This window comes from Martes martes, assembly GCF_963455335.1.
Source record: "Martes martes genome assembly, chromosome: 3".
NCBI classification, from domain to species: Eukaryota; Metazoa; Chordata; class Mammalia; order Carnivora; family Mustelidae; genus Martes; species Martes martes.
In genome coordinates, this window is record NC_137890.1 from 139,895,593 (window position 1) to 139,917,532 (window position 21,940).

Genomic DNA, 21,940 nt, shown 5'->3' on the forward strand with positions numbered 1-21,940 from the left:
ACTAATTTGTATATTTTTTTCCTTTAGGACCCCAGAAATAATATTCCTGACAAACAGTGTTTTCAAAAATGAAACATTTATCTAGTTTTGCCTAACTTTAACAACAGATTCATATACATATTCCTGCATTTCTTAGAATACTTAAAGTTAGTAACTAATTTTACTACCTTTGTGGAATAATGGGGAACAACCTAATGTTACAGGCTATAGGCTCAGAAACTACTCAAGATTTCGAGATACCAACAGCTAAAAACAAATGAAAAAAATCCCGAGTTTGTCCCCAATTAAGGACAGGTTATTAGGAAGAAATATACTGGCTCTGAGGCAAATTAATGAGGTTCCAAAAGTAAACAGAAAGCAGATTCAGGATGCCTGGGTGGCTCAGTAGGTGAAGCGTCTGCCTTCCGCTCAGGTCATAATCCCAGCATTCTGGGATAGAGTTCTGCTTAGGGCTCGCTGCTCAGCAGGGAGCCTGCTTCTTCTGCCTCTCCCTTACACCCCAACACCCCCCTCATCTCTGACAAACAAATAAATAAAATTAAAAAAAAAAAAAAGGAAAGAAAGAAAGCAAGCAGATTCAATACGTCAAGTAAGAAAGAATTCTATGGGGGTGGGGAGGAATTATTCAGAATACTGATGAAAACCAAACATTTTTTCTTTTTTGGCAGGAAATTCGCAGAGTAGAATACAGAGAAGCATGAGTTTTAAAGAAACAAACAGTCTGAAGTACACAGAAGAGGTCTAGAAGCATGGTGGAAACAGTTTTGAAAACAGAGAGCAAGCTGAGGTGATAACGGATTTTCAATCACTTACATTATCTACCCATACACCTATGCTACCTCCATGCCTTCTGATTTCACTGTCCCTTTCTGTATGGTCAGCCTAAGAAGGTCACTCTCCACTGATTATGCCTAATGAGTAGATCTGGGGCACTACGAAAAAGTGAACTGAAAAGCTTCAGGCAGTATAAGGAAACGCTTAAGACTAAAGGAGTTCTACATATTTCCCCTACATAACAGTAAAGCTTTCTTCGGGCACTACCACAGATTGTTTAAGAAGTATGACTTGGATTTTTGGTTACCAAATTTTAAAAGCTTATTAATTCCTAAGATCAGAAAAATGACAGCACAATGTTAAGTTTTTTGCTAATTCTGCTTAAAAGGGGATCTCTCAAACAATGTGTATCCTTTCCCATTACTCTCTAGACCACTCTCTTCCATTAAACTGTTGTTCAGGATCTGTCAAGAATCACACAGTAGTCATAAACCAAATAACCAGACTAACAAAAAAGGCCCCAGGCCCATCTATAGTAACAAACAGTACGGCCCACACTTAAGACTTCCCCTTTAATTAATTAATTTAATTAACAGAAATAAATATGAAACTGAGACCAGGAAAGATAAATTAAGCATTGCGCAATTTTTAGCACACCAGCCCATTTCTATTTGCAAAAATGACAGTTAAGAATGCAAGCTATGAGATCTGTCCTGTACTAGGCTTAATTTCTCTAATATTTATTCACCTATAAGATGGTGATAATGATAGTACCAACTTCAAAGGTATATTATGAACTTTGCTGGCACACAATATGTATTCAGCAAATACTCGCTACTATTAAGCAATGCTATCACCATTAAAGATTTTCATACAGCTTAGTAGACACTGTCTTGCGGGGCCTGGGTGGCTCGGTCAGTTAAGCATTCCACTCTTTTTTTTTTTTTTTAAGATTTTATTTATTTATTTATCCGACAGACAGAGATCACAGGTAGGCAGAGAGGCAGGCAGAAGAGAGAGGGGGAAGCAGGCTCCCTGCTGAGCAGGGAGCCCGATGCAGGGCTTGATCCCAGGACCCTGAGATCATGACATGAGCCGAAGGCAGAGACTTTAACCCACTGAGGCACCCAGGAGCCCCAAGCCTCTGTGTTTTTAGATGACAGATACTTAAAACAAAGATATACCCATGCCTGAAATAATAATCAGAAAAAGGTTTAATGTCTTCACGAGAAAATATGACTATTAAGTCTATGCTACTTTATAAGACAATCTGTTCTCCTCTGAAGTATACTTAATCTGTAAATGTCAAGTTTCAATCTTCATTCAGAGTGGACACCACGTTAGGGTCTTTTTTCCGGAAGGGGAGAAACACTTTACACTGAAGTGCAAAGATCCTAATAAAAGGTGAGAACCTAGCTTTTAAGGTTCAAAATTTGCCCTCTTCTAAACCTGTTGACAAAACTGGGTGTAGAGCAGTAGTAGGTGATTTCAAAACCAGATGTTCAACATGTAGTTTAACTGGTAGAGCCACAAAGAAATGTATTTGAGAGCAAGAAAAACCAGTTTTGACCACATGAGTTCAGACCAGAATAGAAAAGTTAAGATCAATGAAAATTAAACCCCAGCCACGCTCAAATTAGAATTTTGTACCCACCCTTGGGTTCATCTTACTATTAGCAACTGTATTAAAGATAGAATCTCTAAAAAATAATGATTTGTTATTACAAATCATTACAACAGAATTTTCTTTAGTGATTTCAAGTAGATCTTACAAGTAATTCAAAATCTACTTATTTTATGCTGTAATCCTAATGTGATCAGTTAATTCTGTTAAATTTAAGAGTTAAAACATTCACTAGTTAAGTTAAATCTGTTGCTTAAAAAAATAAGGTTTAACGCAAGCATTTCAGTCTGCATTCCACTTATGCCATTTCCCACTGTTCTTTATTACTGGCACTCAATTACCTGCAGTAACAGAAGGATGCTGTCAGTAAAGATAATCTAAAAATCATTTTTATTGGGCTTAGGGACACAATAGCTCTCCATTCCCAACAGCATAGAGCACTTTCTGAAACAGTAGGTCTTTCATGTCACCTTCTAATTTGTTGCAGTTATGGGAACAAATTGTCCATTCCTAAAACAAAATACCATACCATGACTTTGCAGTTTCCTATCAAACTACTAGCCACCTTAACATCTCAGTTCAAGCAATACTTCCTGTAAAAAATTTCCCCAAAGACTGAACCTTTGTTCAATTTTTGTGCTCCCACAGTACTATGTTCTTACACTGTGATAATAGCAGTAGTTGTTTATACATTAGTCTCATGACTGAACTGTGAGTTGTGGAAGGCAGATGCTGTGTCAAGCGCATTCTTGTAACGTGAAGCCTCGGTCTAGTAGCCAGAATACAATGAATAACGAATTATCAAAAAATGTTTCACATAATTTGATAATTCTATTATTTTCCTAAATATTAGAATTATTATATTAGCACTATTATTTTCCTAAAATATTAAAACAGGGGCAACTCCTAAACATACACGAGTTGAAGAGTTGTGTGAAATGGATATGGAGCTCATTAAAAATTGGCTGTATGAGAGCCATGGATGACGTGTCAGTTGATTATCTGACATCTTCATGTAGAACATAGGTGTATGTCTACATAAGGGAATCTCTGTGCTTTATCTTGGAAAATAAGCTCTCTTCCCAGTGCAGCAAAAGAGTAATCACCTGTATTTAAGTAAGTAGGAATTTTTAATCATTCTTATTCAAGACATCTGACCCCGCATGCAACTTTGGAAAAAAGTCAAGACCATGCATACCCACAAGCTTACATCTGTGGCATAAATTTACAGCAAAGGAAAAGTTTTAAAAGTTCTTATCTAAAAACATTTGTAATATGGAACTTACATTACTGGAGGGAAGGGGTACCACAGGCAGAGTAAAATTTTAAGGTTATTCTGACCAGAATATAAACAACTGGACTTCAGGTATCAATTCCAATTGTTTTATAGCCATTAAAAATTCATTCCCAGAGCATTACTTCCCCTAGGTGTTGACTACTATCAGCTACCTCACCTAATTTAATTTCCACCTCAACTCAAGGAAAAGTGCTATGTTTCTAAGAAAACAGGTTAAATAATTATGGTAAAATTAAGACCCAAACCCAGATCTTCTGACTCTAAATCCCTCAGACACCATAACTGTTTCACAAGAGGCTGTAGAGCTGTAAATGAAATACTGATCCCCATTCCTGAAACAAAATGTTTCTCCTCTTGAAAAATCTAGTTACACCATGTGTTTGCCTTGTTAACAAAAGTATACTGTTTGGTTTTTAAGTCAAAAGTTCATTTTTAACCTTACCTTAGCTCTTGACAGAAAAGTGAGAAAGGAGTATGGGGAAGTTTAAAATAATTTACAAAAAAAACCCCTAAAAAGTCCTACAAAATTAAAAAAAAACTTACTAAATTCAATTTCACTTTGGCACATTTACTCTCAGTAGTGCCAAACGACACTAGTTGTGACGAATTCACTACCAGGGCAGATTTTCCCCATTTATTACTATCCACATGTGCGCGTAGAAAAAAAAATAACTGTAGTATTTTATGGTGCTTCTTCGTACGTGTTAATCTTCACTACGCAGTTCCATCAAAATGAGAGATTATCTACAACGGATGCCTTCCAGATTTTCACTTCTTATGCCAACAGGTCCGTTTTATACATATACCATCAACTATTTCAATTTGAAGGACATACAATTTCCCACGATACAAAACTCCCAAAGTAACACAATAGTCAAGAAATGGAGCGATCAATGACCAAATCTTCACCTCAACTTAAGGGCTGGCAAAGTCCCTTCAACTGGAGACCGGGTTGGCGGAGTCCCAACCCTCCCCGCCCTCCACACTGCGCTCACTAAATACCTCACTCGTGACACTCCCGGTCCGCAGGGTTCCGGAGGATCCTCCTTACCCCCATCCAAGAGGAGGCCGCCAAAGGCCAAAGCAGTACCCAAGCCCCTTGCCCTCGCCGACCACACGTTCATCAGGAAGACGTACAATCTGCCCCTCTACCCGTCACAAACTCCACCACGAGACGAAAAGGCCACCGGTCGAGGCCTGCGCCCTGCTGCCCTCCGTAACCGCGGCGCCGATCACTCTCCTCCGCCCCAACTAAAGACGAGGGAAGCAGCCTCCGCGTCCCCAGGCCTGCACTTCGTTTTCTCCCCTCCCCCACGCGGCCTTGGTTAGAACCAACTCCCCCAGAGGGAGAAGCCCGAGCGCCACAGCTTATTACCCCTGCTCCCGAGCTGGCACTGTATAGGGCGCGTCCTGCTCGAAGCGACCACTGCCTTCTTCCACGGAGTTCAGGGGCCCTAAATAAACCAGAGCAGTCCGCAGAGAAGCACAATGGCGCCCGCCCCTCGCCCGGATCCGGCGCAGAACCGGCCGCCACCGTTGAAAGCCCCTCCCTTCTTCTCCCCCGCCCCCAACTTCACAGACTCCGCCGACTTCTCGCGAGAGGGGCGGTGCTGCGGGGACCCGAGAGCTGCGGGCAGGCTCGACGTACCCTACCGCGGGGTGGTGCTCTGACTGCGGCAACCGTTGAAGGGCTGCCCCCGGGGAGGCAGCGAGGCGCCACTGGTAAGCAGCTGCGGCTGGTCGGCTGGCGGGCTGGCGGCGGGGCCAGTGAGGGTGCGGACGCTGGGAGCTGGGCGCTAGAGGCCTGTCCCTAGTTGGCCGCCCTCGCCAGCTTGGCGAGAGGTTCTGGTCCAGCCCTACCGCTCCCAGGCGCCCGAGTCCCCGCTACAGGTTCTTGCCCCCTCCCGCAAAGCTGCAGGACCCACTGCTTGAAGTACCGCCCAGCTATTTTTTTTTTCTTTTTTTCTTTCTTTTTTTTTTTGGCTTTTGGTAAGTGGCACAGCGAATGTTTATTGACTTAAGCACTGCTTCATCCGACCTCCCCTCCTCCCGCTCCCTTCCCGCCCTGCTTGTGGTCTGCGAGCCCTCCCCTTTCAGGGTAGGAGCCAGTGTCTCCGGGACCGTTCCTTGGTGGTGGTCATTAAGTCTTGCTGGTGGTGTACTTTTACAGCTATGTCTTTTAAAATCCTGGTACCGATCTTTGATAGTGTAGCTACAGATTTTGCAGTAAAAATTCACTTGGAAGAAAATTGTGAGGTAAATGGTCTGGTTAAAATTAGGCGAAACTTCCAAAAACCTCTAAGTGTGGTAAACTTTATATATAAAGGATTAATAAAAAATAAAAGGGAGTAAGAGAAGAAAGCCACAATTTATGTGGATTTAGATATTACGTGGATTCAGGTGATATTGTGCGTATTTTCAATAGTTTATCAAACGTAAAAGTTCTTTACCGGTGAAGATAAGTTATTGAAACTCGTAGGCTTACTCAGGGCACCTGATTTTTTAAAGTGACTTATTTTATTAGGTTTTAAGCAATGCATTGCATTCAAATAATTCTAATTAATGACGTATGAGTTTTATATATATATATATATTTTTTGTCATTTCATCTGAAGGGAATGCACTATCTCTTATCCCATTTCACTCTGGGAGACTAACAGATTGTCCATGCTTCACATTATAAATAAATTGTAAAATGTAAATTTTAAAGATTTAAAGTTTATTACCATTTAAAGTTGGCAGGTAAATGTCACTCTATCTTTTCAGGATGTGAATTAAAGAGCACCTTGTATGTTACTTTAGAATTAATTTGCCGTTTTTAGGAAACACATTTTTTTTTCCTCAGCCTGTTTGAATATACCTCTAGCTTTGTGGCTGTTGATACACACACCTGAAGCACCAGACTGCATGAGTACAAATCCTAGTTGTGCCTCTTATCTTACTACCTTTCTTGTCTTGAGCAATTCCTTAACCTTGCTGAAACTTGTTTCTGTAAAATGGGGTTGATAACAATACTCGTACCCCATAGGGTTGTTGAAAGGATTAAATGAGATAGGCATCAGTTCCTGGAACATAGTAAGCACTCCATAACTATTACCTATTGTATTCCATGTCTAAACCACTGCTAATACTGTGTTTCTGGGGCTTAATATTTTATAGGTCCCTTAAACATCTTCTCAAGTATTTTCTACGCTAAGAGGAATGGTTGCACCATTTTCCTGAGCTATGGCAATCAGACCTGGTAGCAGTAACTTCTCTACAGAACCCCCAAACCTGGCAAGAATGGTTCAGATTTTGGCAGATTATGGCTTCCTCCCCACCCAGAACTGATGATATCAGCAGAGGTGAGTGTGGCACCAATTTTCTGTGCAAAACATACCTTCCAGACTCTAATTTCTTAGCAACGCTAGTAATTGGATAAAGATCACTGATAACTATGTTTTTATTCCTTAAGAATTGTTAGATATTGTTTTTTAAAATACCTTCTCTAGGGGCGCCTGGCTGGCTCAGTGGGTTAAAGACTCTGCTTTCGGCTCAGGTCATGGTCCCGGGGTCCTGGGATGCAGCCCCACATCGGGCTCTGCTCAGCGGGGAGCCTGCTTCCTCCTCTCTCTTTGCCTGCCTCTCTGCCTACTTGTGATCTCTGTCTGTCAAATAAATAAATAAAAATCTTTAAAAAATAAATAAATAAATAAAATACCTTCTCTGATTTGAGTTTCCATGTAATTATCATTATTAACAAATAATCATTGAGATTTTCCTGTGTTAAAGACAATTTGGTGGAAATTGTGGATGCAGATGAGTTACAATGGTGACTATATTTTCTGAACTAAAAATCAGTACAAAATGATTTGACAGGCAAAATTTTTGAATTCAGAACTGTTTGACCAATTTAGACTCCATAATTGTATTTTTCCCCCCACAAAATTCCCCTAATTGACCTTCCTTTGCTAAAGTTTTTGTCCTTGGACCAACTCTGACACACATTTTTGTATCTAAGGATCTTGGTTCACTTGCCCACACCACTCATATTGGTTCCCATTTCTGAACTTGGCTTCTTCTCTAAATTAGGCTCTTATTTACTATTTGAATTTCATCCTTCTACTTTATAAATTTGTCATTTGGTCATGGTTATAAGAGCCCTTTCCTCTTATGGTTAAACATTTCTTCAACTATCTAATAGCTTAGAAAATTCTCTTTCAGATATTGAATTTAAAAGTTCCAGTGTCGGGTGCCTGGGTTGCTCAGTGGGTTAGGCCTCTGCCTTCAGCTCAGGTCATGATCTCAGGGTCCTGGGATCGAGTCCTGCATGGGGCTCTCTGCTCGGCAGGGGGCCTGCTTTTCCCCCATCTCTCTCTTCCTTCCTCCCTGCCTCCTTTGATCTCTGTCAAATAAATAAATAAAATCTTAAAAAATTTAAAAAAAAAAAGTTCTAGTGTTCCTTTTTTGTCATTCTACAACCTTACCTTCTAAGAAGTTTCTCTATGTGAGGGCAATCTTATAGATACTCTTCACTTTGAATAAACAATGTGATCTTGAAAAAGTGTGTCATGTTTGCTTTTTATAAATCAAATCATTTTTAAATGTAGGTTATTTCTTAAACTTTTGAGTTACAGGAGGTAATACTGGGGATGAGAAAAGAGTGGTTATAGGGGGGTCCCTGAGTTGAAGAGAAAGGATTCCAATTTCTTCTTAAATGGAAATCTTAATCCCTGGAAAGGAAGCCTTGTAGCATCAACCAATTTGGGAATCAACTATTTAAAGTTATGGGTAATTTGGGGCGCCTGGGTGGCTCAGTCGATTAAATGTCTACATTCAGCTCAAGCCATGAACCCAGGGTCCTGGGATTGAACCCCACTTCGGGCTTCCTGCTCAGTGGGGAGCCTGCTTCCTTCCCTCTGTACCCCTCCCCTTCTTATGTTCCCTCTCTCGCTGTGTCTCTGTCAAAAAAATAAAATCTTTTTTAAAAAGTTATGGGTAATTTTATTTTTTTAAGATTGTATTTATTTATTTGAATGAGAGAGAACACCCAAGCGTGCGTGGGGTTGGGGAAGGAGAGAATCCCAAGCTGACCACACTGAGTGGAGCTTGGGCCTTGATCTCACGACCGAGTCATGATCTGAACTGGAAGCAAGAGTTGAGCGCTTCACTAACTGAGCCACCCAGGGCCCCAAGGTATAGATAATTTTAAATATGTAATATTATTTAATCATAGATTGAGAACTCATCCTTTTTTTTTTTTTTTTAGATTTTATGTATTTATTTGAGACAGAGCATAAACTGGGAGGAGGGTCAGAGGGAAAGGCAGAAGCAGACTCCCCACAGGAGGCTCAACCCAAGACCCTGAGATCATGACTTGAGCTGAAGGCAGATGCTTAAACGAATGAGCCACCCAGGCGCCCCTAGGACTCTTCTTCTTACTTAAGGATTCTGTGCTTTAAATCTTTGATATGAAGAATCCCTTTCATTCCAAAAATGATAAACCCCTGATTTAGTGATTTTATGAATTTTAATTTTTCCCTAAATTGAATGTAATCTTAGAAATTTGAGTTTGATCAAAAGGTACCACATTTAATAAATAAACATCCAAGACACTCTGTTGGTTGATTTCTGCTGTAATAATTTTCAATCCCCAAAGCTAATAGATGAAACAATATAAAAACAAGTAAAGAGAGTACCATTTTAAAACCCTCACTGAAAAAAATGAGGGGGGCGGATACAACCCACCTCTCTGAGAAACCCTTTCTTATACCTAAGCTCATGATCAAGAGCTCACTGGTTCTAGGAATATCATTTTTGCTCATATAGCTACTCCAAAATATATGAGCTGATCAGAAGCAATAACCAATTTATTAGACACTTGGAATTCATATGTGAAGCACATTTCACACTGCCTGAAACATGGTTTTAAACAAAAGCAAGTATCTTTTATTATTAATAGTACTGGGGGTTGGGAAAATATGGTATACAAGCCAAATCTGGTTCACTCCCTATTATTGTAAATAGTTTTATTGGAACACAGGCCGGCTATGTTTATGTATTGTCTATGTATTAGGGTTAGCCAGAGAAACAGAACAAATAGTACATAATAGTACTACCTATCTATGTATCTAGAGAATTGGCTACCACAGTTGTAGGGTAGACCAGAAGGCCAGAAACTCCAACAAGCATGGATAAGTATAGCCTTGAGGCAGAATTTTTTCTCCAGAAAAGCTATTTTTGCTCTCAAGGCTGATTAGATGAGGCCCATCATATTTTCAAGGATAATCTTAAAGTCAACATAGTGTAAATGTTAAGCGCATTTACAAAATCTCTTCACAACAATGCCTAAATCAATGTTTGATTAAATAACTTGATATTCTGTATTCACTAAGTTAACTCCTAAAAATAGCCATCACCACCTATGACTGCTTTTATCCTACAGTGGCAGAGTTGACTAGTTGTGATAGAGACAATATGGCCCCGAAAGCCTAGCGTATTTACTATTTGTTTTTTTACAAAAAGTTTGCTGACCTCTCCAGTAAACTGTGAAACTATATTGAGCTGACTGTTCCTTTAATAACAATCAAGCTAAACACATACACATCAGAATGATAATATTTGGCCTTTATGGCTACTTCAGTTTACATTTAATGAGACTATAAGCAGAAGAGCATCCAAATACTTATATAAATTCCTTGGGTATTTCCTCTGGCAAGTTTGGTCACTATCCCCTTCTTAATTTTTTTTCACGTGTATGATTTTATATCAATGTAGGTATGTGATTATGCATACTAGCTATTTTAGTATAGGCCTTTTCTCTTTCTTTTTTCCCCGTTACTTCATAATATGGCTCTCTTGCCTCTAATTACTACTCTACAAATATCCTTACAAAATTAGTGTCTTTCTGCACTTTTTTCTGCATGATCACACAGTCTTAAAAGAATAGTTTTAGAGGCGCAGTTGTTCAAGTGTGCGACTCTTGCTTTTAGCTCAGGTCATGATTTCGGGATCCTGAGATTAAGCCCAGTGATGGGCTCTGCACTGGGCATGGAGCCTGCTTGGGATTCTCTCTCGCCCTCTTCCTTTGCCCCTCTCCACCCATTGCATGTGTAGTCTTTTTCCTAAATAAATAAATAGAAGAATAGTTCTATAACCCACATGTACGGGTATGCTCTCTTTCTCCTTCTCTCTCTCTCTCCACACAGAGAACTTCTCATAGTTTTTTTTAACCATTTAGTTTATAAAATAGCATCATTTCAATATGCATATTCATCTTGCTTTTTTCAATCAAAAGTACCTCTTATCTACATCCCTATTTATATTGTTTATCCTTTCTTTTCAATTGTGATAGCTATTACTACTCTGTTCTGTCTTCATAGAGTTTTTTCAGCTCTCTCATCTTTTTCTTGACTTGCTATTTAGTATCTTTTGCCAAAGATACATTCATGTGATAAAATGTGTCTCTGATTTCTTTCGTAACTTTTGGGTTTCTAGCTTATTTTTAAAATAATACCTATCCCTGGATTATATCATGTAGTATCCTAGATTTTCTAGACTATGTTTAATTAAACTCAATATTTATATATGCAATAGATAATAGGATACAATTTTGTGTTCTATTCAATGGATAGCCAGTTTTGCATTTCTTTCTTTTTTTCTTTTAAAGATTTTATTTATTTATTTATTTATTTGGTAGACAGAGATCACAAATTGGCAGAGAGGCAGGCAGAGAGGGAGGAAGGGAAGCAGGCTCCCCGCTGAGCAGAGAGCCTTTCTCGGGGCTCTATCCCAGGACCCTGAGATCATGACCTGAGCCGAAAGCAGAGGCTTTAACCCACTGAGCCACCCAGGTGCCCTCAGTTTTGCATTTCTTAAATAATCTTGTCTTTATATATGAATTGGTCACACATTGAATTTTCAAATTTATACCAGATTTATTTCTGGATTTCCTATTGTGAAAACTGAACTATTCAGAACTATAAACTGTGCAGAGAACTATCGCTTAGGTCCCTTTTGAATCCTGTTCACATATTGATACTGTTCTGCATTTTGGTCACCCAAGTATTCAATAATAAGAAATGGTAACCCTATTTCCTCCAGAATCACCCAATAATACACCTAACTAGATTTGTATTATAGACAGTGCATGTTATACTACTAACCTACCTAGGAATTATCTTGATATTTTTCCACTATTCATTAACTTTTTTCAGCAACTTCCTAAAGCCATTGAATATACTTCATTATATAAAAACACCTTATCAATATTTTTGTATTTCACAATAATTTTTTTAAAAACTATACACATAAACACATTTATACTACTTAGCTTCTTTTTCTTTTTTTTTAAAGATTTTATTTATTTATATGACAGACAGAGATCACAAGTAGACAGAGAAGCAGGCAGAGAGAGAAGGAAGCAGACCCACTGCTGAGCAGAGAGCCTAAGGTGGAGCTCCATCCCAGGATCCTGGGATCATGACCTGAGCTGAAGGCAGAGGCTTTTACCCACTGAGCCACCCAGATGCCCCTATACTACTTAGCTTTTTAACCGTTTCCCATCCCAGAGTCCAGTCTCAGTTTTCACCAGGTAGCATTGGCCATTCTTGACAGCAAATGGGCCATTTGTATCCTAAACAATACAGAAGAGTCCGAAATTTTTCTATAATATGTCATCATAAATGTTATGATAACAGTGCAATGCTTTAAATATTTCATTTATAGTTAATGTTTGTAATTCTTAGCTTTAGCAGAGCACTCATTTTGTTGTTGGTGGTGGTTTTTTGTTGTGGCTTGAATATTATTCTCTTTAAACCAAAGAACACTCTACTTTAAAGACATTATATTTTAATTCAGTTCTTAGAGATGCTAATTCAGTATTTTTTTGTTTGTAGACAGTTAATTGTGCTTAAATTATGGAAAGGCTTTTTTCAGGAAAAGTAATTATTTTATTGTTTTAAAGTCCATTTATTAGGGTTATTTTTTTAATCTTATGAACTTTATCTCAAATAGTTCTTCAATTGAAAGTTTTGAACATGTGTTTTCATATTAGGGTCCTAAGATATGAATGAAAATATGAACTACAACTTTGATGAATATTTGGTTTCCCTTCATGGTTTTATAAATATATTGATGTGACTGTTTTGTTTTAGACATTATTTCTTCAGGTTGATAACAAAATGTTTCTTGGTATGTCAATTTTGCTACTAGTCATCATGTTACAAATTGCTGGAATATTTCTAAAATACAATTTTTTCATGAAGTCATATATCAGGATTTTAATAGGCCTTATTATCAATCTTTACTCTGCATAAATAAGACATTAATCAGATTACAGCATTAAGAAATTAATTGGACAGGTGAAAATTTGTATCTAATTGATAAAGATTTTAAAGTTAAATTTAATAATTTTTTCTGATAATGTTCAGAAATAAAAACTGTTAGTGTTTAATCTTACCTATGCTTGGAATCAAGCCACATGGAAGCTACTAGCATTTATTTAATTTAATGGAAAAAAAATGTATAGAACAACCTAAATATACTACTGCAACAGAATTTGCTTCTAAATCAGCTAAAGGGAGAGAAAAGCAACTCTTAGATATTGAGTGGAAGTTTTTACACCCTATTTAGAAGACTTTTGTTTTCTTACTAGCAGAACCGTGTATAGAATTTAAGCGTTGTTCATAGCAAAATTGGCACAGACTGTCTTTGCAATGTTTCTAACTTATTTTATTCAGGAAAATGTTTTGGAAAAGAACAAAACCTTATTAATATAAGGTAGATGAAAAAATGCTTTTAAGAATAAAATATAAAGTAAATTTTTAAATACAGATTCAACTTTTAAACATTACATTGTTATTTTTAAATTCATAGTAAGGGAACATTTTCCTTTTTTCCTGAATAGAAAAAAAAATTTTTAACTTAGCATTCTGTCAACTCATATAGATAAATGAGTAAATTACCTTTATTTATGAAAAAAACAAATGACACAGGTCCTAGTCTTGAAGAATGGGACCGTGTATTTCTGTTAAAAACAAGGAATAGTGTGGTTCCAGTTTTTGGTTACATGTGTAAGGAATTTGGAAGTCCCTACTCCATCGTAACAAGTAAAAAGCTGAACAGACTGAAAAATCAGCAACTCTTCTTAAATTCTTTTAAGAGAGAGAAGGATACAAGGCAAACACTACCCCTAAGATGGGAGATAGTAGACAAATACAATGAGTTGTGACTTATAGGAGTAGAGACTCAGGAGCTGAAACCACCACAGGAACGGGTACCTGGGTAGGAAAACCTGAAGTGTAATTGTTGAAATTGCTGGAGGCTCAGTGTGGACAATTCTGAGACATAACAGCTCCAGGGAGACCCAATCATAGGCTGCCACAATATTGTGAGATTCACCTTCAGGAGCTAGAACAGATTCCCAGAGTAAATAACTCTTGGACTCCTGGCAAGGGGAAAAGGAACCATTTTGAAAATACACCGGATCACTGTGTTCCTAAAAAACCTGCCTTCAGGAAAAGCTAGTTAACCAAAATCTAACCTGCTGAGGTATTATCAGAGCCTAACTAATCTGGGTAGGAGAAATACCCCATTATAGCCAACTTTAGCCTTCCTTGCAGAAGAAGAAAAATACCCACTCCAGCCAACTCTAGCCATCCTGTCCCACCTAAGGTAATAGAAAACAAAACAAAACAAAACTGAAAAGCTCTTTTGAAGTTCACAGCCCATAGGCATTGGCTCACTAAAACACTGAGACCTAGTCATGGCATTATACAATGCTTCCCCTCCCTGCTCTCACCATTACATTACTAAAGATTTATTTATAGTAGTTCCTTTTACCCCAACATATTATGTCTGACTATTAAGAAGAGATTATAAGGCATTCCAAAAAACAAAAACCACACAATTTAAAGAGAGCATCAGAACCAGACATAGTGGAGTTGGGTGGAATTTTGTTGTTGTATATATTTATATTTATATATATATATATATATATTTTTTTTAACATAGCAACGTGATTTCACATCATGCACATTTTCTGAAGTTTGACATTCTTAACCTATGTTCTTCACAGAATAGGAACTTAAAACAACTATGATTGATTAATATGCTAAAAGCTCTAATGAATAAATTAGACAACACACAAAAGCAGCTAAGGAAAATAAGCAGAGACATAGTAATAGTAAGAAAGAACAGCAACAAAAACAATGCTAGATAGGAAAAAAAACACTGTAACAGAAAAGAAGAACATCCCTGATGGGTTTATTAGTACACTGGACATGGCTGAGGAAAGCATCTCTGCATTAGAGTGTATGACAATAGAACTCTTAAAAACCAAAGATCAAAGAGAACAAAAACTATATAAAAAAAAAAACCAGAACACAATATCCAAGGACTGTGGAACAACTAGAAAAGGTGCAACCTAGGTGTAATGGGACCATCTCAAAGAGAGAAGAAGAAATATTTGAAACAATGACTGAAAATTTCCCCCAGATTGACACCAAACAAGATACCCAGGAAATTCAGAGAATAGCAAGCAGGATAAAGGCCCAAGGAAACTACTACTTAGCAGATCACTTTCTAATTGAAGAAAATCAAAGATAAAAGAATCCTGAAAGAGGCCAGAGTTAAACAACACCTTATAGGAACCAAAGGAACAACATAGAGGCAAAGATAAGGAGCAAAGATAAGAATTACACCAAATTTCTCCTCAGAAACCAGCAAGCAAGAGTGTCAACTGAAACATTTAAAGTATTGAGAGAAAAAACCCCACTAATGCAGAATTCTATACCATGTAAAATTACATTCAAGACCTGAAGGAGAAATTGACAAACAGAAGTTGAAGAAATTTGTTGACAATAGATCTGCCTTACAAAAAATGTTAAAAGGAATTCATTATAGAGAAGGAAAATAATATAGTTCAGAAATTCATATCTATGTGAAGAAAGAAAGAGCATCAAAGAAGGAAAAATGAAGGTAAAATATGAACTTTTATTATTTTTTTATTTTTATTTTTTTAAAGATTTATTTATTTATTTATTTGACAGACAGAGATTACAAGTAGGCAGAGAGGCAGGCAGAGAGAGAGGAGGAAGCAGGCTCCCTGCTGAGCAGAGAGCCCGATGCGGGGCTTGATCGCAGGACCCTGGGATCATGACCTGAGCCGAAGGCAGAGGCTTTAACCCACTGAGCCACCCAGGCGCCCCTCATTTTTCTTTTTACTCTAATAGCAGTTTGTTCAAAATAATAACAATAATATATTGTTATGTGTACTTATGTATGTGTCTATGTGTGTGTAAATAAGTGCTTCTGTATACTTACCTGTAAGCAAAATGAATAACAACAATGATATAAGAGCTGGAAGGAAGGAATTAGGATTATTTTGTTATGATGAGATATACTACTTCTAAAGTTGTATATTGTTACATGAAAGTAAATTGGTTGTGAATGTATATTGAAAACTGTAGGGGTAACCAGTAAAAAAAAGCAAAAACAAGAGAATAATTGATATGCCAAGAAAGAGAAAATAGAATCATGTAAAACATTCAGTTAAAACATTCAGTTAAAAGAGGCAGAAAACAGTGAAAGACAAGAATAAGAACAGAGAACAAGGGCAACAAATAGAAAATAGTAACAAATGTAGTAGACATTAATCCAAGTGTATTAGTAGCTGTGTTGAATGTCTGTGGTCTGAGTGTACCAGTTAAAGAACATCATCAGAATGGATAGAAAAACAAGATCCAACTGTATGTTTTCAACAAGATACTCATTTTAAATGTTTATATTTAAACATATTTTATATATTTAAATATATTATATATATTATATTAAATATATTATATATTATATATATTAATATATAATATATAATGTGCAATATTAATATATATTAATATATTAAATGTATTATATATATTTAAACATATTTTATGTTTATAAGCAGACTTCAAAGTAAAGAAAGCTGCTAGGGATAAAGAGGAGGATTACGTAATGATAAAGGCATCAATTCTCCAAGAAGACATAACAGTTTTTAATATGTATGCATCTAACAAGAGAGCATCAAACTACATGAGGCAAAGAGAATTAAATGAATTCATTATCATAGTTGGAGACTTCCATACTCCTCTCTCAAAAATGGATAGATCCAGCAGATAGAAAATCAGTAAGGACATACTTGAACTCAGCAACATTTTTTTTTTAATTTTTAATTTTTAATTAACATATAATGTTTTGTTAGCCCCAGGGGTATAGGTCTGTAAATTGCCAGGTTTACACTCTTCACAGCACTCACCATAGCACATACCCTCCCCAGTGTCCATAACCCAACCATCCTCTCCCTAACTCCCCTTCCCCCAGCAACCCTGAGTTTGTTTTGTGAGATTAAGAGTCTCTTATGGTTTGTCTCCCTCCCGATCCCATCTTGTTTCATTTTTTCCTTCCCTACCCTCCAAGCCCCTCACGTTGCCTCTCAAATTCCTCATATCAGGGAGATCATATGATAATTGCCTTTCTCTGATTGACATTTCGCTCAGCATAATACCCTCTAGTTCTATCTACGTTGACGCAAATGGCAAGATTTCATTTCTTTTGATGGCTGCATAGTATTCCATTGTAGATATATATACCACATCTTTATCCATTCATCTGTTGATGGACATCTAGGTTCTTTCCATAGTTTGGCTATTGTGGACATTCTCAGCAGCATTTTTAATCAACAGGGTATAATTGACATATATAGACTCTATCCAAAACAGGAAAATGAATATTTTCTCAAACTCACATGGAACATTCATCAAGATAAACCACATTCTAGGGCATAAAACACACAATAACAAATTTTAAAATAGAAATACAATGTCTGCTCTGATAGCATGATGGAATTAACCTAGCAATCAACCACAAAAAGAAAACTAGAAAATCTTAAAATACATGGAGATCGTATACTTCTAAACATAGCAGTTGAAGAAGAAATCTCAAAAGAAAGTTTTAAATATTTTACGGGGTGCCTGGGTGGCTCAGTTGTTAAGCATCCTCCTGCAGCTCATATCATATTCCCAGGTTTCTGGGATTGAGCGCCGCATCAGGCTCCCTGCTCTGCAGGAAAGCCTGCTTCTCCCTCTCCCGCTCCCCCTGCTTATGTTCCCTCTCTCACTGTCTCTCTCTCTGTCAAATAAATAAAAATCTTAAAAAAAAAAAAAACCTTTTAAAAAATTTTAAACTTTATGAAAATACAGCTTAATCAAAATTTGTGGGAAGTAGCAAGTCAATACTTAGATTATAGCATTGAATTCCTATGTTAGAAAAAAAAAAAAGATCTAAATTCAGTGTTTCCACCTTAGGAAACTAGAAAAAAAAGAGAAAATTAAGTCCAAAGTAAGCAGAAGTATTAGAACAGAAATCAATGAAACTGAAACCAGGAAATGAACAGAAAAAATAAAACTAAAAGCCAGTTCTTCGAAAAGTTCAATAAAATCACTAAGTCTCTAGCTAAGGTTAACTAAGGAAAAAAAGAGGATACAAATTAATAATGTCAAGGAGCGCCTGGGTGGCTCAGTGGGTTAAAGCCGCTGCCTTCGGCTCAGGTCATGATCCCAGCGTCCTGGGATCTAGCCGCATGGGGCTCTCTGCTCAGCAGGGAGCCTGCTTCCTCCCTTCTCTCTCTGCCTGCCTCTCTGCCTACTTGTGATCTGTCTGTCAAGTGAATAAATAAAATCTTTAAAAAAAAAAATTAATAATGTCAAAAACGAAAGAGAGAACATCACTACAGATTCCATGGAAATTGAAAGGGTTACAAAGGAATACTATAGAGATCTCTATGCCCACAGATTTGATGACCTAGATGAAATGGACCAATTCCTTTAAAGACCCAATTTGTTAAGACATACACAAGGAAATAGATTTGAATAGGCCTATATCTATTAGAGAAATTGAATCAATAATTCATAACCTTCCAAAAGAGTAAGTAGCAGGCCCAAATGGGTTCACTATTGAATTGTACCAAACATCTAAAGGAGAAATTATACCAGTTGTCTACAATCTCAGAGGATAGAAGCAGAGGGAATACTTCTTAACTTGCTCTGTGAAACCAGCACTACCCAAAACCAGACAAAGACATTACAAGAAAATAAAACATGAGACCAGTATTTTTTATAAGCATAATGCCAAAATCCTTAACAAAATACTAAATCAAATCCAGAAATGTATAAAAAGAATTATATATCAAGTGGGGTTTATCTCAGGTATGTAAGGCTGTTTCAACATTAAAAGATCAATTAAGGGGCGCCTGGGTGGCTCAGTGGGTTAAAGCCTCTGCCTTTGGCTCAGGTCATAATCTCGGGGTTGTGGGATCGAGCCCTACATCGGGCTCTCTGCTCAGCGGGGAGCCTGCTTCCCCCTCCCTCTCTCTGCCTGCTTCTCTGCCTACTTGTGATCTCTGTCTGTCAAATAAATAAATAAAATCTTTAAAAAAATAAAAATAAAAAAATAAAAGATCAATTAATACAATCCCTCATACCAACAGGCTAAAAATAAAAAATCACATGAACATATCAAATATAGAAGCAGCATTCAACCAGATCCAACACCCATTTGTGACTCAACAAACTAGGAATAGAGAGGAACATTCTCAACTTGATAAAGAGTATACAAAAATTCTGCAGCTTATGTCATTCTTAATGGTGAGAAATTTGAAGCTCTCCCACAAAGAACAGGTACAATGCAAAGATTTCTCATCTTGCCTCTCCTTTTCAACATTGTTCTGGAACTCCTTGCTAATGTGATAAGGCAATAAAAGGTTTACAGAGTGATTCATGCTGTATATGTATACGAAATTGACATGATGTATCCTTTAAATATTTTACAATGATATACCAGTTATACCTTAATAAAGCTGAAATTTGGAAAAAAAAAAAAAGGAAAGGTATATAGATTAAGAAAGACATAAAACTGTCTTCATTTGCAGATGATATGGCTGTCTATGTAAAAAAATCTGAAAGAACCAAAAAAACCTCCTGGTACTAATACACGATTATAGTAAGGTTGCAGAATATAAGATTAATATACAAGAGTCAGTTGCTTTCCAGTATAAATGAAAACGTGGAGTTTAAAGTTAAAAATTCAGTGCCATTGACATTATCTCCAAAAAGAAATACTCTCCAAAAGAAATATTTGGATATAATTCTAACAAAATACATATAAGCTCTATATGAGGAAAATTTTAAAATTCTGATCAACAAATCAACAAAGAACTAAATAAATGGAAAAAGATCTCATGTTGATGGATAGGAATATTCAGTATTGTCAAGAGGTTAGTTCTTTCCAACTTGATCTATAGATTCAGTGCTGTTCCCCCAAATTTCCAGCAAGTCATTTCATGGGCATTGACAAACTGATTCTGAAGTTTATTCAGAAAATTCAGAACAGTGTGCCTGGGTGGCTCCGTCGGTTAAGCATCTGCCTTCAGCTCTGGTCATGATCTCTGGGTCCTGGGATTGAGCCCCGCATTGGGCTCCATGCCCAGTGGAGAGCCTAGTTCTCCCTCTACCCCTCTCCCCTGCTCATGATCTCTCCCTCTATCTCTCGCAGTCTTTCTCTGTCAAATAAATAAAATCTTAAAAAAAAAAAAAAGAAAATTCAGAATAACCAATGTAGTATTGGAGAAGAAAAGCAAAATTTTAGACTTCCTATATAACTACAGTAATCAGAGCAGTGTGGTATTAGCAAAGGAATAAACATGGATCAGTAGAACAGATTAGAGAGCCCAGAAATAGATTCTCATAAATAAGTCAACTGATCTTTGACAAAGTTTCAAAGGCAATACAATGAACAAAGATAGTTGCCTCAAAAATAGTGCTGGAACGACTGCATATCCACATGCCAAAAAAAAAAAAAAAAAGGAACTAGATACACACTTTACTGGGCGCCTGGGTGGCTCGGTTAGTTAAGCGACTGCCTTTGGCTCCCCTTTGGAGTCCCACATCAGGCTCCCTGCTGAGCAGGAGCTTCCTTCTCCCTCTTACCCTCCACTTCTCATGCTTTCTCTATCTCTCATTCTCTTTCTCTCAAATAAATAAATAAAATTAAAAAAAAAAAATCTCTTCTTTAAAAAAAAAATGGATCATAGGCCTAATATAAAAATGGCAAGACTATACAACTGTAGAAGACAAAACAGGACAAAACCTAGAGACCGTGGATATGGTTATGCCTTTTATTTTTTAAGAATGATTTTATCTATCTATCTATTTATTTTTATTTTATTTATTTATTTATTCATCAGAGAGAGAGCACAAGCAGGCAGAGTGGCAGGCAGAGGCAGGGAAAAAAAGCATGCTCCCTGCTGAGCAAGGAGCCCAATTCAGAACTCTAACCCTTTATCAGACACGTCTTTGGCAAATATTTTCTCTCAGCCTGTAGCTTGACTTCTCACTGTCTTGACACCATCTTTCACGGAGCCAAAGTTTTTAATTTTAATGATGTCAGGCTTATCAATTATTTCTCTCATGGTCCATGTCTTTGGTGTTTTATTTAAAAAGGCATAATAAGAGGCACTGGGCTGGCTCAGCTGGTAGAGCATGTGACTCTTGATCTCCAGGTTGTAAGTTCAAACCCCACAGTGGGTGTAGAAATTACTTAAAAATAAAATCTTGGGACACCTGGGTGGCTCAGTCGGGTAAGCTGCTGCCTTCAGCTCAGATCATGATCTCAAGGTCCTGGGATCGAGTCCCATTTCAGGCTCCCTGCTCAGCAGCCAGTCTTCTTCTCCCTCTCCCTCTTTGATCTCTCTCACTCTCACATAAATATAAATCTCAACATAAATCTCTCTCACTCTCAAATAAATAAATAAATGATTTTTAAAAATCAGTAGATTTTAAAGATTAGAAGAATTGTATCTATAACTGAATGCATTCTCTTTTAATATTTGCTCTGTGGAATGTATATATAAATTTTATTTTCGTCTTTTGGTGGCTGATTATGACATTAATCACATTTAGATTTAACTTATAGAATACTTTATAATATTTTAGATTGCCATTGATTAGAAATTTTTGAAATCTGTAGTTTTTATTAAAAATAAAGTTTTGTGGGCTTGGTCGGTTAAGCATCTGCCTTTAGCTCGGGTCATGATCGCAGGGTCTTGGGCTCGTGTCCCATATTGGGCTCCTTGCTTGGTGGGGAGACTGCTTCTCCCTCTCCCTCTGCTGCTCTGCCTACTTGTGCCCCCTCTCTCTCTCTCTTTCTCCCTCAAATAAATAAATAAAATCTTT

The 21,940-nt window shown here is 37.2% G+C and overlaps 2 protein-coding genes across 5 annotated transcripts in view; one reads left to right on the forward strand and one right to left on the reverse strand.

The window, feature by feature from the left end:
- The window catches only part of MARCHF7 (membrane associated ring-CH-type finger 7), a 45,196-nt gene extending 39,986 nt beyond the window's left edge, over positions 1-5,210 (reverse strand). For 3 of the 4 annotated variants that reach the window (XR_013966533.1, XM_080798310.1, XM_080798309.1), the window contains exon 1: positions 5,071-5,199. The gene's annotated coding sequence lies outside the window, so the exon portion shown is untranslated. Of the gene's footprint in view, positions 1-5,070 lie in introns of all 4 variants that reach the window. The other variant, XR_013966532.1, reaches the window with a different exon arrangement.
- A 136-nt stretch (positions 5,211-5,346) lies between these two features.
- BAZ2B (bromodomain adjacent to zinc finger domain 2B) overlaps positions 5,347-21,940 on the forward strand; it is a 426,011-nt gene continuing 409,417 nt past the window's right edge. The window contains exons 1-2 of the mRNA XM_080798618.1: positions 5,347-5,417; positions 6,855-7,039. The gene's annotated coding sequence lies outside the window, so the exon portion shown is untranslated. The remainder of the gene's footprint in view (positions 5,418-6,854; positions 7,040-21,940) is intronic.